Source organism: Rhipicephalus microplus, chromosome 3 (genome assembly GCF_043290135.1).
Source record: "Rhipicephalus microplus isolate Deutch F79 chromosome 3, USDA_Rmic, whole genome shotgun sequence".
Classification (NCBI taxonomy): Eukaryota; Metazoa; Arthropoda; class Arachnida; order Ixodida; family Ixodidae; genus Rhipicephalus; species Rhipicephalus microplus.
The window spans coordinates 153038217-153055085 of record NC_134702.1 but is presented as its reverse complement, the minus strand read 5'-3'; the positions used below and the strand labels follow the sequence as shown (position 1 = coordinate 153055085).

At 46.1% G+C, this 16869-nt stretch overlaps 1 non-coding gene across 1 annotated transcript; it reads right to left on the bottom strand.

The window, feature by feature from the left end:
- Positions 1-10420: 10420 nt before the first annotated feature.
- On the bottom strand, positions 10421-10492 carry TRNAA-UGC (transfer RNA alanine (anticodon UGC)). The gene has a single exon. It is a non-coding gene; the product is annotated as a tRNA-Ala (tRNA).
- Positions 10493-16869: the final 6377 nt, after the last annotated feature.

The window sequence follows — 16869 nt, the reverse complement described above, 5'->3', positions numbered from 1 at the left end:
TCGTCACTGGAGCCAACAGGATCTTTGCACTTCGGATCTAAAACGCCTAAGCAGAAAAAGTCCTTTCTATCTAATCTTGACTCGCACGTCACTTCAGAATAAAATGAAGCTGGATTTTTTCGAGTCTATCTTAGAAATGAAATGTAGCCTTTGTGCGCAAAAAAGTCATTATAGACGCAACGCATTGTAGCGGAAGAAATTATCCGCCAATGGACAGCACTGAATCGCCCATGGGGCTTTTAGCATTTGCTAGTAGTGTCCCTTTCGTCATACCAGGGAAGTGCGTTGGGGTCATGTGCCCAGAAATTATTATGGCTGATCGACAGATGCATGGCATGGGAACAAAAAAAAAAGAAAAAGAAACACTAAGCTATTTTGCTCTGTTTTAGGCGAGCACGTGCAATAAACACAATTGCTATGTAAAATTTCACATTTGATATCTGTTCGCCTAAATGACCTTGAAGAGTAGGCAGTGACACCCGGTATATTATTTCACACTCAAAACGTATTACAGTCAGTATTGGTTTCTTTAGGAATTCCATCATATTACCTTCAATACAGCTTTTATTTCATGTATGGGAACGATAAAACTGTAAACAAACAACGCTGTTGTGCTTTTAACACGGGGTTTACCGCGCTTTCACCTTTAAAACATGTGAACTGAGCTGTAAGGATATCATAAGTGTTCTATTCATAACGATAATTCGTGCGCCTACACGCCCCTCTCGAGGCAGATCGTCCGTGCGTCCGTGCGTCAGTCTGTTCATTTGTGCGTCCGAACCGGCGTTGGTCCGTCGGTGCTAGTGAACACGGCAAGTACCACCATCTCGACTATTTTCATTACACATTCATCATATAAATGTACCGCCATCCAACGGATTTTGCAAGAACTAAACGAGAGGTAACTACCTACTACCACAACTACCACAACGACTACTACTACTTCTACTACTACGACTACTACTGCGACAAGTCTCGCGTTCAGAGCGCATCCTGGTGGACGCGAACTTCAAGGCTATATGATTCCTCCGAACAATAAGATGGCGTTTAGAGCTCTAAGAGGATCGGACGATGGCCAGACGTGTACACAGGAGAAGGTAGGAAAGGCAGAAGACGCAAATTGGAGGCAAACGCTTCTAATGTACGTGGAATATAATGGCGCTTTTAGCTGACCGATTCTGTGGTCCGTTCCCCATAGCGCTCAAACGGTCAACGTTACCGGAGCACAACGCACGTTGTTTGTTTGAGCCAAGCGTCTTTCGGTCGAGGCATTACGGCGCCACCGGTGCATGAAAGTCAAAAGTATGTTGAAAAAGAAAGTACGAAATTTGCAGATCCCACGTACAGTGGGATCTGCCACTTAAGGATCGGTAGATTCTGCGAGACCTATGGCGTCGACGTTGACGATTGGTTGGCCATGTTCGAACGAGTGAGTGTGCCGAACATTTGGCATCGCACACTTCAGTAGGCTGATGTGCCGTTTTACTTGAGAGGCAAGGCAAAGGTGTGGTATGAAAACAACGAAGAACAACTCAAAAGCTGGGACTAATGCAAAGAAAAGATGCGAAAGGTGTTTGGCGAAACCGCCACTCGTAAGATTGCCGCCAAAAATGAATTGGCCTGCCGTGCCCAATCCCCCACGGAATCACACTTCGCATACATTCAAGACTAGCTGGCCCTCTGCCGAAAGGCCGAAAGCGACATGACAGAAGGTGACAAGAACGGGCATGTCATGAAAAGGATTTCCGGCGATACGTTTAATCTCCTGATGTACAAGGGCTGTTCCACCGTGGACAAGATCATCAAAGAATGTCGTCAGTTCGAGCAAGTGAAAAGTCGCCGCATTCTGCGAACATTCGCCCGACTTCCAAACACCACTGCAACATCGACTTGCGAGGACCAATCCACACCACAACGTCCGTTACCGCCGGGAGACCTGACATGCATTGTTCGTCGCGAAGTTGAAGCAATGGCGCCCTCGGCCTTCTATTCGCGAAGTACCGATAACACTCCTGTTACCGTTCCTCTTGTTCAAGCCATCGTGCGCCAGGAGCCTAAAAACATCGGAGTGCATTCCGTGCCATGTTACCGCGCTCAAAGTCAGCGAACGCTCTTTCGTGATGGCCTCCTCCGACCGACGGTTTTCTTCACGTACTGGCAACCCGGATAAGTGGTGAGCTGCAGATGACCACCCTATATGTTTCAACTGCTACCGCAGTGGACATAATGCTCGTTACTGCCACAACACATGGTCCTCAGCACATAGTGCAACGACCAATATGATATGTTTAGACGGTACCGCCTGTACTTTTTCCCCTGCCCAAGAGTCCAATGCCATTGACCATTCTCGGAACACTTGGTACAGCCACTCGCCTTTACCACGTGGGCACCAGTCTCGTTCGCCGCAAATACGTCACCGATCGTCCCGTTCACCACAGCCATGGCGCTTCTCGTCCCCCGTGGCTTCCGGCCACATCTTCTCGGAAAACTGGGAATTGTAGCCCCCAGAGGTGGTGCTGCATTGACGACTTCCGCCAGAATTTCTATCTCCGTTCCCACCACATGAAGTTCAATAGACTCTGAAGCAGACGGCGTACCTGTAGTAGCACTTGTAGACACTGGTGCAAGAATTTCGGTCATGTTCAAGCCTTCGCACACGTTTAAAAAAGATTCTGACACCATGCGGCTGCAAAAATGCTCTGTGTGGCCCATGGAGGCATGCCGATGGTTCTCGGTCTGCGCACTGCCCGCTTAAGTATAAGAAACCACACCACTTCTGTCATTTTAGCCATGATTGACCACTGCCATTATGACGTTATCTTAGGTCTGGATTTCTTGTTGACTCATTCTGCTCTTTTTGATTGTGCTACCGGCGTCATTCAGCTAGAGCTGCTTCAGATAGTCGCTGAGCTACAGAATACCCTGCCGCGCCTGTGTTCTCTTCAGGATGTGCGACTGTCACCTCAGGCTGCCACCTACGTAGTTTTGACCACCCAGCCACAGGTTCCTGATGGTCAATATGTCCTCATTTCTCTGGCTGACGTCATTTTGGGCTGCAACATAACCTTTCCCCATACGCTTGTGACTGTCCCTGACAACTCTACCTCACTCCCACTTCTCAATTTCAGCTTGTACCCTCAAGTGCTTCCTCGGGGCATGTTATTTTCCAGCGTATCTAATGCTGACGAATTTGAAATAGCAACTCTCTCCACCGAGATTGATTTACTTCGATCTCCTGTAGCTAACAGTACCTGTTCTCTGCCAAATCGTTTCTCGAAGATGATTGCACCCGTCCTCAATCCTGCGCAATCGAACGACAACCATTGCCTTCTCGCGTCATATACAGACATTTTTCATTTCGATGACAGATCTCTAGGGCAAACCTCCACCTTTCAGCACAGTATAAACACTGGTGACACCAGTCGTATTCACCGACGCCCCTATCGTGGCTCCCCCACGGAGCGCAGAGTTATCCCAGGGGAAGTTGACAAAATGCTCAACAAAGGTGCCATAGAACCATAAAGTAGTCCTCGGGCCTCCCTTGTAGTCCTTGTGAAGAAAAATGACGGTACCTGGCGCTTCTGCGTTGACTATCGCCACTTGAACAAGATCATGCGAAAAGACGTATAGGCGCTACCATGCATCGATGACACGTTGGACTGCCTGCACGGCACTACAAACTTCTCCTCTATTTATCTTCGGTTTGGCTACTGACAGATTTATCTCAATGAGATGGACCATGAGAAGGCGGCCTTCATTACATCGGATGGTTTATACAAGTTTAAGGTCAGGTCATGTCTTTTGGACTATGTAACGCCCCTGCCACATTCGAACGAGTGATGGACTCTCTCCTGCGTGGTTATGAGTGGTCTACTCGTCTCAGTTACCTAGACGATGTGATAGTCTTTTCATTCACTTTCGATAGCCACCTGACTCATCTCGCTGCAATGCTCGCAGTCTTCAGAACAGATGGGCCAATTCCAACTCAATTCCAAAAAATGTCAATTTGACCGCCATCAGAAAGCCGTTCTGGGCCATCTTTTAAACTACGATTGCTTCCAACCAGATCCCGATAAGATCCACGCTGTCCGCAGCTTTCCGGTGCACCGTTTTACATCCGACATACAGAGCTTCATCTGCTTGTGTTCGTACTTTCGTCATTTTGTGAAAAACTTCGCCTACGTTGCCACGCCACTCTCAGATTTGCTGAAGAATACCATGTTCTCATAGCGTCCTGAGCAGGCCCAAGCGTTCACCGTTCTCACGGACTACCTAATTACGCCCCCCACACTTGTCTAATTTATTCCGTCTGCTACCACAAAAGTTCGCACCGACGCCAGTGGCCACAGTATCGGCGCAGTTCTCGCTCAGCGGCACCACGGAACAGTGCGTGACAGCTTACGCTAGTCGCCTGATCCTCCTCCTGATAGGAATTATACCATCACCAAGAGAGAGTGTTTAGCCTTAGTTTGGACCGTCGCCAAGTTCCCGCGATATTTTTATGGTCGCATATCCTCCATCGTTACGGACCAACACGCCCACTGCTGGCTGACTTCTCTGAAGGACTTGACTGGACGTCTGGGTCGCTGGGCCCTGAGGCTCTAGGAATTTTCGTTTATAGTCAGCTACAAGTCTGGCTGTTTGCACAAGGACGCAGACTGTCTTTCTCGTCATCCGGTGGACCCTCCTGAACCCGTTGCACCTGGCTTGAAGAGCAGCGTAATGGCATTTACTGACATCAGCGATATGCGCATTGAACAACGACGGGATGAGTCAGTGCGCACTACAATCGACGCCATCCAGTCTGACAGCCATGATGCGGAATCCAGTATGTTCGTGCTGCATGACGGCATCTTATACTGCCGCAACGTAAGCACTGAAGGCCCTGAGCTTCTGCTTGCCAGTCCTTGTCATCTACCGCCTGCCATACTTGAACAACTTAACGACGCACCAACGGCGGGACACCTTGGCGTTTCCCGCCCATACGACCTTGTGCGACGTTGATTCTTCTGGCCAGGACTGTACCGCAGCGTGCGTCAGTATGTCGCCACTTGGAACCTCTGCCAACACCGGGAAAGACCTTCTTTCCTGCCAGCTGGGTATCTTCACCCAATTGAAGTCCCCTCTGAACCATTTTATCACGTGGGACTCGACCTTCTTGGCCATTTTCGGACGACGACACTGGGAAAGGAATGGATCGCTATCGCCACAGATTATGCGACCCGTTACGCGATAACAAAGGCCACGCCAACCAGTTGCGCCCCTGACGTCACGGATTTTCTTCTTCATTGTGAATAAGAGAACGCATCATGGGCAAGCAGCATCGCGACCACTGGGGTACTGGGTTATGGGGTGACAGACTCGGGAACAGAAATAAGACTGGAAAGCAAGTCGGCGAGTGAGGAAAATGGCTGAGCCAGGGCGCGCTGCTTCTTCATCTCGTCAAAACTTTGACACAAAGTGACAAGTTCCGCAATGGTGGCAGGATTACGGCCCAGGAGCATCTGAAATGCGCCATAATTTTTCCCTTTGAGGATTTGCTGAATTTTCTCAGACACAGGCATGGCGGTGTTCACTGTGTTGCAAAGGTCAGCAATGTCTTTGATGTAACCGGTCAACGATTCCGATGACTTCTGTGCACAAGTCAGCTAGCGTGATTCGGTCATAGACTTGTGGACAGCGGGTCGGCCAAAAACGTCAGCATATTACTTTTTGAAGATGGACCATGTCGTAATGTCGTTTTGTGGTTGTTTTACCACATTTAAGCATCATATGATACGTCGTCTGTCCAACAAATACAGAGGAGCACGATAATAAGCCTGGCGCACTCTTGCAAGAGCTGCGGCCGTTGGAAAGATTTGGTACGGTGCACTCCTATACACGTTCTCTCCAACGGAAATCCAAAGTTTGGAACGCCTTCATCGGGCTACACTCCGTACCATCACGGGGCTCTCTAAAAACACTAAGATATCCGCCCTTGAAAGCGGAGGGGGCTGCCTTCTCTGCAAGACGTCTTCCATGAAGGCCACACTTGACACCACAACTACCTGGAAAACACGCCGCAAGGTCGTCGCCTTCTGCCCTGGGATTTTCACTGACATGATGATGCACCTCTTCTAAAACAGTCCTTACCCCCTTGGGAAGCTCCAATGGCCTATCGACTGTTCCGTCACCCCATATCACGTCACAGTAATAGTGCCCGCCAGTTTCTTGCCACGCGACAACTCAGGGAAACGAGAATAGGTACCATTGGAGTATACGCGGACGCTGCTCTTTCCGATTGCGAATTTTGTATAGCACGGATCTATGCGCAGACCACCGAATACACTGGGGCCTACTGGTGCCATCTACTGAACGGTATTCCTATGCATGCCGAACTACTTGCCATATGGGGAGTGACCGCAAGCCTTCGATACACTCTACAGAAAGCCCTTCATGTCTTTACCGACTCGCACGCTGCATACTCGGAAATATTTCGCCCAGTGTCAGGGATGCTACAGCTGCTGCTATTCAAAGCATCATTCGTAGGCATGAAAAAGCTGACAGGCCAATATAATTTATCGGGACACCGGGGCATACGGGTGTACCCGGCGGCAATACGGCGCCACACGCCGCGGCTGCTTCCAAAGGTGGGTAGACCAATCTTTCTCTGCCCCCCCCCCTTCCCTCAAGGTGAACCCGTATGAGCTTTTAAGTCCAATAGCTCCTTCGGTAGCGACAATGCACTACGTACGCACGTCCCTGCGTCACGCTAGTAAAAACACATTGTGCAGGTTACCCCCACCAGTCCTATTTCCCAACAAATGTCTGCTTTCAGGCTCCCAAGAAGTCTTTTTTGATAAGGCCGACGCAAATTCTACATACACACCATACTCTTTAGCAAAATGGCGACAACCGGACATTGCGACAGTGACGTGCAATTACTGCGGGCTGCGCTGCCACGCAAACCTTCGCCACTTACTGTGGCAGTGTTCCACATTTGAAAAAGGGCGAATGGCCATACAAGCTTTGCAGACCACAAATTATCGTAAAGCGCTCTTTACGGACCCGGAAAAGCAGTTAGTATTTGCCCAATATGGAAGTCAGAGCGGCTTGATCAGAGTGGTTTAAGGGGTGTGACAAACCACAGTACTGATCCTATACTACCTAAGTATCAGGGACGGTGATTACAATAGGTGTAAAACCCGTGACAGCCCCGCCGTGGTGGTCTAGTGGCTAAGGTACTCGGCTGCTGACCCGCAGGTCCCAGGTTCAAATCGCGGCTGCGGCGGCTGCATTTCCGATGGAGGCGGAAATGTTGTATGCCCGTGTGCTCAGATTTGGGTGCACGTTAAAGAACCCCAAGTGGTCGAAATTTCAGGAGCCCTCCACTACGAAGTCTCTCATAATCATATGGTGGTTCTGAGACGTTAAACTCCACAAATCAAATCATCAATCAAAACCCGTGACGCTGTGAACTAGTAGTGTAATTAGAAAGTCCTGCTTATCGCCACAGCGGTCGTGTGCCTTCCTCTTTTTTTCTTTTTCAATAAAGGACCTTCCAATCATCCTAATATAACGTTTGCCACAGGTGACCACGTGCGCCTCTTGTCATCGTGTCGCCGTGTAGGTCTCTCCGAAAAACATCTGTCCTGATTCGTAGGACGCTACGCAGTTTTACGTCAAGTTAGCGACGTCAACTACGATATAGCGCCATTGAAGTCCAATTCGTCACCAAGTTCGTCACTTGCTGGTATTGTCCATGTTTCGCGCATAAAACCCTACTTCTGTCGCACTTCACTGGACTCGCGCCGTGACGGCGCTCCAACATCCAGGGGTCCTCTTACGGAGATGAAGTAAAGGAAAGGGAAAGACACAAGCAGCTGACAGGCGCTCGATTGTGCCAATCAGCCATTGTGACTTTTGCTTTTCTTTTTTCTCTGTAAATGCATTTTGCACCAACCCCGTAACAATAAGATAAGAAGTCACCAATAGATAAGAAGCCACCAACCCCGTAACAGTATGAACCGGAGTGTAGTCATTCGCTGCTTTCGGGGTGAAGCTGCTTACGCCGTCAGTCGTGCGTCGGCGATGTATGTAGTACTAATATTAGTCGTCGTCATAGTACTAGGTAGCCACTTCTCGTTTAGGGCTTGGAATGTTCGCTGGATGGCTGTCCCTCCATATGATCAATTAACGATGAAAAGATGCAAGATGGCGGTACTTGGAGTGTTCACTAGATAGATGGATGGACGGATGAATGGATGGACAGAGAGACAAGCAATGAACGGACGTGCGGATGAACGCATGGACAGATGATGGATGCACAGACAGACGGACGAATGGATGGTCGCATGGACGGATGCATGAACGTACGGATGAATGGACTGACAGGCGGCCAAACGGATGGACGCACAAATGAACGGAAGCAAGAACGAACGGACGGACGGAATGGTGTGAAAACTGACGGACGTTTCGCCCCACTCATCATCAATCAGTCCGTAGATATGATGTGCTTTTTTCTCCAAGCCACATTCGTATCTCCTAATGTTACAAGCTTCTTATTTTCAGTTGAGTTGTGTATTTAATTTCTGGCGTTCTTTTTGAAGTTGGAACCCTCAATTTGTCGTATTTGTAAGTTCAGATCGGTGATGAATGACCTAATTAAATACTCGATTTTCCAAAACTAGCTTCCCGAGCCTGTAATTTGGGGCTCATCGTGCACAATTGTCACCCACGTTTCCGCTTATGGGCCGTGCTCATTGATTTATGGTTTGAGAATATCTGTGGTATGCGCTCCATTGCGTTTTTCTTGGTGATAGCAGACGCAGCCGGCACAGTGCAGACACAGCGTTAGCACTGTGTCTACACAGTGTTACTGTGATTGCAGACACAGTGTTAGGAAGATGGTAGTGTTACAAGCAGCGCAGGCATAATATAGAACACACTCGTGTAAAGCAGGCAAAGGAGAGGACACTTGATTGCACAGGTTGTCAAACTCACTCATGAGCTAGTCGTTTTACTCGGACTCGCTCATAATGAGATCAAGCCGTGACTCTGAGTGAGCCCGGGTGAGTAATATTTTCGTGGATTTGAGTCTGAGTGAGTCCGGTGAGAGAATTTTTCGCGAGTGTGGTTCATATACAGATTCGTGACACTGAGTTTAAGTGAGCCCTAACTGCAAAATATATTTCGTGAAGGAGTCCGAGTGAGCTCCACCATTAGTTGCTGGCCAATGATCTTATCTACAAGTCTCGAGCTTTACTATCAGGCTGAGAGAGACTCTCGCCCTGCATTAGACACGGTATAGGCTTATGAGGATGATGGCAAAATGACTTATAGCGCCACCTTAAATATGGCAGTTTGCTAGCTCTGTGTTTAGAATAAATGTCCGACAATTAAGAATACGGCGTACTGTGTTATGTGTTTAGAAAATTTTGTTCTGACAGACAGTGAACATTATTAACGTTTGAACCGAGCATTTCGTCAGAACATCGTCAGACAAACAAAAGATTGGTATAAAATATTGCTATACATATGTACATCACATGATGATAAAAAAGCAAAAATGAAACGTTTATATGTACAAATCCCGTATTTACATAGCATTTATGCCGGTATAGAACAGACATACGCCTACCAAAACAAGACAGACCGAAAGACTCCTTTCAGGCGTCTCTCTCTGACGAAACCAAAAAGGTAGAACCAGTGCCGATGAAAATCCTCCTTAGCGAGGAAGAGTTCTTACCGAAAAAAGCAGATAGCAGGTCTTTGTACGGTCACTCGAAGACCGGTCAAAGTATCCTCGCCACGATCGTACCAAAGACAGTACGCACCAGCAACATTGAGAAGGCAGGTGAAGCGCCCTTGAGTACAACACCCAGATGAAACAGAGGGGTTTACGTCGGGACAGCGAAATCCAGCGTGCGCGGCTCTCCAGAAAAACACGACCTAAAATACCTTGCCGCAGAACATGCTGATTCGTTTCCCCGAAAGAGCAGTTCGGGCACGTAGCTCTCTGGACTAACCTCCATGTTTCGAGGTGGTCAAGAGTAGAAATAAAAAAATCACCTATGGCGTATCGTTTTCTTGGTTGAGAACACTGAGCAAGCTGGTACGGTGGACTAGCTTGTTTCTCAGCTTTCCCAGTGTTTTTTTTTATCCATAATAATTTAGAGCTGTGATGAGAAGGACACTGACTGCTCGCTTTATAGTTTCGTTGCTTCGTTTCGCGGAAAATGTTTTCACAGGACAGCAGTCACCGAGAACAATTTGTTGACGGAAATTCACCTGGCACGCAGTTTTGTATGTTTTGTCAAAAGAGGGAGCTTTTAACATCAGAAAAAGTTTGCAAAAATCGGTAAAAAGAACGACAAAGAAAACGTCAGTAAGCAGTAGTGGTAAGTGCAGTGGCAGTTTGTTAAGACAGAAAAAAATGACGTGGAGGAGCCGGGGTTCGAACCCGGGACTTCTCACATGCAAAGCGAGCGCTCTACCACTGAGCTACACCCCCGTTTTTTTTCTTTATTGCCTTCTTGACTACAGGTCAAGCTAATATGACAATCACTATCACACGTGTTTCATGCGTGACAACGCGTCAAACAAAGATATTACATCTTCATTACAGTCAGTAGTCTTATACACATCTCGCACTTTTATAACAGCTTCCACGAAACACTCATTAACGGATAGAACCCTCACATCACAGTGTCTGTACGATAGCATACTACGCCAAACCGAATGAAGACCAAGTACAAATATAACATCCAAATTTTGCACAGAACTATCACAAGGCAAAAAACGAATTCCATATGAAGTAAGAGGTAAATCTTTTTTTAAAGTTCTCTGTAAAAGGTCCCAAAAGAAAATAGCGTTCTTACAATCAATAAACACATGTTCAATGGTCTCAGGTTTGTTACACAGGAGACAGCTGCTTCCCCATGGTACATACATCCCTCTCTCTTCAAGCCACGTTTTTACTGGCAAGGTTCCCGTATGAAGTTTAAAAAAGAAGGTTTTCACATTAGGTGGTATACACATGTTTTTCACTCGCTTTAGTACGTCATGACCATATGATTTTTCATACCTTGAACGGTACAGGGGCACAGGGAAAACATTCTGTATTAGGTCTTTCATAAGGCGCTTTCTTTTCACATTAGTTAGGTAATCCATCGAAAACCTCGCCCTTAAGAAACCATATGAGAACACAACTTCGCGCAAGAACGGTGACAAGGTGTGTCGTTCTCGCCTGTCGGAAGATACAAAGAAGTCAGGCATGTGGTGTAACAGCGTTGTTTGAAATAACGAACGTTAAAAGGAGTCTCTCTGGTCTCTAATGAGCAGGAAGCGTGATATTACTTGGTTAAGAAACAGATGGCACAGAGACAGCCCTCCTTGCTTAACACGCCGAAACAAGTTCGTTCTAGATGTTCTCTCCCACGTAGAGCTCCAGATGAACGTGGCGAATACCCTGTGGACTTTGTGAATGGTTTTACGCTTACAACTAAGTACTTGCAAAAGGTACATAATTTTAGCAGCCAGAAACACGTTGCATACAGCTGACCGAGAGAAAATTGATAAGCCACGACCGCCCCATCCTTCGGCGGTCGCGCGCAGTTCTTCAGCCTTTTCAAGCCAAAATGCTTCACTGTCTTGATACCTGTCCATTGGTACCCCAAGGTAACGACTAGGCGTCGTGAGCCACTGAATATTTCCAAAAGAACTGGGCGTAAGGTCCCAATTACCATGCCATAAACCAATGCTTTTTTCTTTGTTCATGAAACTTCCACTCGTGTCACAAAACCTTTGAGTGATTTTTAATAACGAAGTGACACTCTCTCTATCAACTGCAAAAAAGGCAATATTGTCGGCGTATGCCAAAACACGCACTTCACACGACTGCAACCTGAAACCATTAATCCCTGCATGGTGAATCACTTTCTGACACAATGGTTCCAAAAATCGAGCGAAGAGCAAAGGACTTAAAGGACAGCCCTGGCGCACGGAGGAAAGTACTTGTATGCGCTGTGAGAGTTCTCTATTAACAATTAAATTTGTGGTTGAATTTTTATATGCCAATTTAATACCTTTACATATGATCGCACCAAGACCAACGTACTCAGCTAGCATGAAGAGTATATTGTGTGGAACCATGTCGAAAGCCTTGGCTAGATCAATTTGCAACATAGCTACTTTTAGAAGCGCAGCGTCACAATACTCCAAAATGCTCCTGGCAACATGAATATTCGTGAATATGCTCCTACGCTTGATGCCACAAGTCTGATGTGACGCGACCAACTTGTATATAACTCCTTGCAACCTCCTAGCCAGAACTTTCATAAACACCTTATAATCTACGTTTGTTAGCGTGATTGGCCTGTATCCTGTCACTTTGCGTAAAACATGTTGCTCTTTCCCTTTAGGAATCAGCACGGTGTGTGCTCGATTAAACGATGGAGGCAAAGCTCCGCGATCTAAAGACTCTGAAAAAACCTCATGCAATGCGGCGGCCATATCCTCCTTGAACGCCTTGTAAAAGGCGGCATTAATGCCATCTGGACCAGGTGATTTGCCCATGCCGAGATCATCGATAGCCTTCTCAATTTCCCCTATACTAATAGACATTTCCAATAAATTTGTGTCCTCAGCTTTGGGTGTCGGCATTTCTATCAAGAACTCATTTACAAAACCCAGCTCCTTTGGTTCGCGATAAGCAAACAAGTCCTCATAATAGTTTTCAAAAGCTTTCATAATATCTTTATGTTCTTTCAATATTTTACCATTCCATTCTATCTCTAGTATGTCGTGAGCTCGAGCATATGCCTTTTCATCTGACAAGGCTCGCTTTGTCGGGGCTTCACCTACGAGGTATCTCTCAGCTCTTACTCGTATAATTGCGCCTTTATATTTATCTTCTTCAAGACATTCAATCTTGTTTTTGACAACCTGCAGTTGATGTGTGAATAAGCCCGGGTTTTCTGCTTCAATATTCATTAAATCATTTAGCTCTGCCCGTAGCTCACGTTCCTGTTTTCGAGCTTGATACTGCATGTAGCAACCACACTCTATTGCATTCATTTTTATCTTTTGCTTAAATAATTCCCATCTTTCCGTGGCACTCCTTTCTGCGTTTTTGAAAAAATTCTCGATTTCCTTCTTTGTCTTATCTACAAACCCTTCGTGCGTAATTATCTTAGTATTCAGTTTCCATGTTTCCCATACAACCTTCTTTTTGCACTTTCTACCTATCTCAAACAAAACTAAGCAATGATCACTGAAGGAAACAGCATAAACGTCATAGTTCTGACATAAAGGTACTATCTCAGAACAAACATATGCTCGATCTAGTCGTGCGTGACTCGAACCTTGAAAATGTGTGAAGTGCTGGCGACTGCCACCCATCGCAAACAGAGCTACGTCATGTAAAAAGTACTTATTAAGGCTGTCTCTAAGCAACCCAACACTTTCATCACCTAATTTAGCAGTATACGTGCAATCTTCTTGGGTCAAATCACAATTGAAGTGAGCTACACCCCCGACACAGTGGAAGTGTGCCGAAAAATGATGTGAATGCGTGGTTATTCTTTTGTGTCAACTGCAGCCTGTTTCAAAATAGACATAAGATAAACAGAAAACTATGACAAGTTTTCACAACGAGGCAGAATCTTCCTTGCGGCCTTAGGAATAACCACGAAAGATGAAGCAGAGCAGTGGTGACGAGAAAAAAAAACAAGAGAAAAGATTATGACTACAACGACGATGGGTTTTTATCACCACTTTTCTAGCGTCCCACTTGTGAGCCTACCTGCTTTCACCATGTATTCGTTTATACTAGCTCACCTTCACGTCGCTCGAAGTCAAGCGATTATAGCACCAGTACGGTAGTTATAGGAATCATGTACGCGAAGTTCAAACCTTACGAATGCACTGCAGTAGGATCACACGTAAGAGCAGTATGAGGATGTTTTACAGTCCAATGCTTTATTTACAGAATAGGTGCAGTGCCCCTGGCAGCACACAACACAGAGTCGAAAATAGCTACATTCTTTGAACCCAATGAGTGAAGTCGTTCGCACATCAAGATCTGTTTGTCCAATCTGGCAGAAGTCGGCTTTGTCTTCGCTACACTAGTCGATGACTGCATACGGCAGCGCTGGCACCTAAAATTCTCTTCGTGCGTCGTTTCTCGCTTAGTTTGAAGAAACGAAATCGAAATAAACACCGCGCAGGGGTCCTTGCACAAAATGAAACATCACGTTGCCAACATCAGTGATTCAGTGTCTTTGCACGAATAATAAAGAGATTGAGCCAGGGGTGTGAGAGAACTAAAAATCCCCCTCCATAATCAGCGTTTCTCACCGGGTCCCCTAGAGTTACGTCTCCCGATGTTGTCACGTGAATACCACCGGAAATGACTGACAGCCATACAAGAAACCCACAGAGGAGTGCAAGTTCCGCTTCACACAATGTAATGAAAAGCATAAAACCTCAAATGACACCAAATATTATTTTATGTATCTTCATATAGAAATATCAAATAGTGTTCACCATTGCCGTAGTTTTACGACACATTATACTTAACGTAAACAAAAGAAACAAACCGCAACTGAAATGATCATTCTTACTCCAACTTATGAACTTGGAAGATATGAATTGGGTGAAAAAAAAACGTGACTGATCACCCCGTCATACGAATCGGTATAACACGAAAGTTAGACATGTCTTCACAGAAGGTGTCCTTATTGTGTAATGATAGAAGACAGCTTGAACAATTTGTATTTGTGCTTTGCAGATATAGTACCGTTTGACGTAGATACAGCCACGTAGGCGCCTACTGGCATGTCTTCATCATGATGACTACCACCCATGCTGTAATTTAACCATTGTGGTAACGGAATTGAAGTTTTCAACATGTACCGGAACACAGCATATCGTCAGTCCCGCACAGAACTGACATCAACAAGCCCCGAGTAAACAGTGCCACTTCATATGTGTGTCTTCGAAGAGTGTCAGCAATGGAGGGAAACAGCATGGTGGGAAACAGCAGTTTAATAAATAAACTCGTTCTATCACGCTCGAGGAAGTCGGCGATGAAAGATCGTTGGTGCATATGAAAGCTGCGTGACTCCAACAATGAGCTGTCACGTGCAAACAAGAAGCGAAAAGCGAAGAACATAACTGCGTCGGCGACTGTCTGATGCTGGCTTTGTTAGGAGGTTTCATTCCCACCGAGAAGCCTTCACCACAGAGCCTTAACCATGGCCTGCAAGACTGCACTCCAGCGTGCAAAATCGAACGCCATGCTTTACCTGCCTCTTGTCGCATTATTTCGCTTGGGAACTCATAGACGGCGGTACCACCCTGCTTCGCTAACAGAGAGCACGGGTTGAGGGACAATGTGCGTAAGATATCTCGCGTGAGACGTCAGATCGAGGACTCCACTCTCAACCATGCTGCAGCAGTCACTGCCTTTAATTGCACACGGATCTTCTGCTTCTGGCTGTAACTTCGTCTAAAGAACAGCCTCAGAAGGGTCGATTGACGCCCGCAACGAATGTTTTCAAGTGCAAATATGAGTTTTTCATAGTTGTGGTCCAATCGATAGGGCCAAGAGATGGCCGACGAGCACGCCAATGTCGCCGACCGCATTGCTGGTAAGAAAGTGAAACTATGTGTGAGTGTTCTCCCTTCTCATCTGCAGTTTCCGCCTTTCGATGCTAACTAGTACGAGTGTTTCAAAATTTCTATAAGCGTGCCTTTTTCTAGCATCCACAAGAATGTAGATACAGCTTGTAAAATGTCGCGGTGTCTAATCGACGGCGTGGTGGTGTGCGACGCATGCCACCTTGTTGAGTCCACTGTAGAGGCTATAACAGAGATCGCATCATCTTCGCGGCTCTGGTCTAGCAAACACGTTGACTTACAAGCTCGCCACATAACGTCCTCGTGGCAATCGAGTCCACTCAATGGTCAGTCCACTCATAGTACTGCTATGTTCCTCAGTGTGTTTTGTCCACCCGTGTAAAAGGACGTTAGCTTCCAAAACAACTCTAAAGAGAAGGGCATGCCTGCCCTTCTGCTTGGGATAATAAATGCGAATCTTTTTTTAGCGAACATCAGCGAATTTTACCGTATCTATCGATCTAGTTAGGCAGGCCGAGGAGTAAGAAGTTTGCGGGTATAAAACGGCAGCAGCAAGCACAGGACCGAGTTCACTGGCGGAACATGCGAGAGGCCTTTCTCCTGCAGGGGCCGTAGTCAGGCTGCTGCTGCTGATGATAATCTATCTATCTATCTATCTATCTATCTATCTATCTATCTATCTATCTATCTATCTATCTATCTATCTATCTATCTATCTATCTATCTATCTATCTATCTATCTATCTATCTATCTATTTATCTATCTATCTATCTATCTATCTATCTATCTATCTATCTATCTATCCACCTGGGACATTTAGCTCTGCTGGCCGTCTAGATAATGGTATCAATACCAAAATTTGTACGGCATAACATGACTGCATGACGAGCATAATTGAGTAGTCGTAACATAAAAATAATGATATGTATGTCATGAATGTCATAACTTTCATGTAAAGACTAATGAATACACGCCACGCGCATGGTGCGCTCGCGTTCGTTTCAAGCTTCATATATACTAAATATGTTGTGCAGCGACATCCATGAATGACGAAGGTATATGACTGGTGCAAACATGATATTGAAAGCATGAATGTCATGTAATAACATGACAATGTACCATGCGCTCGCGGCCCTTTCGCTAGCTTTAACAAATTTGGTAACACGTGACGTGAATGGACGATAAAGGTAAATGCCGCTTTCAAGTATGATAATCATGACATATGTGCCATGTAAAATATGACTATT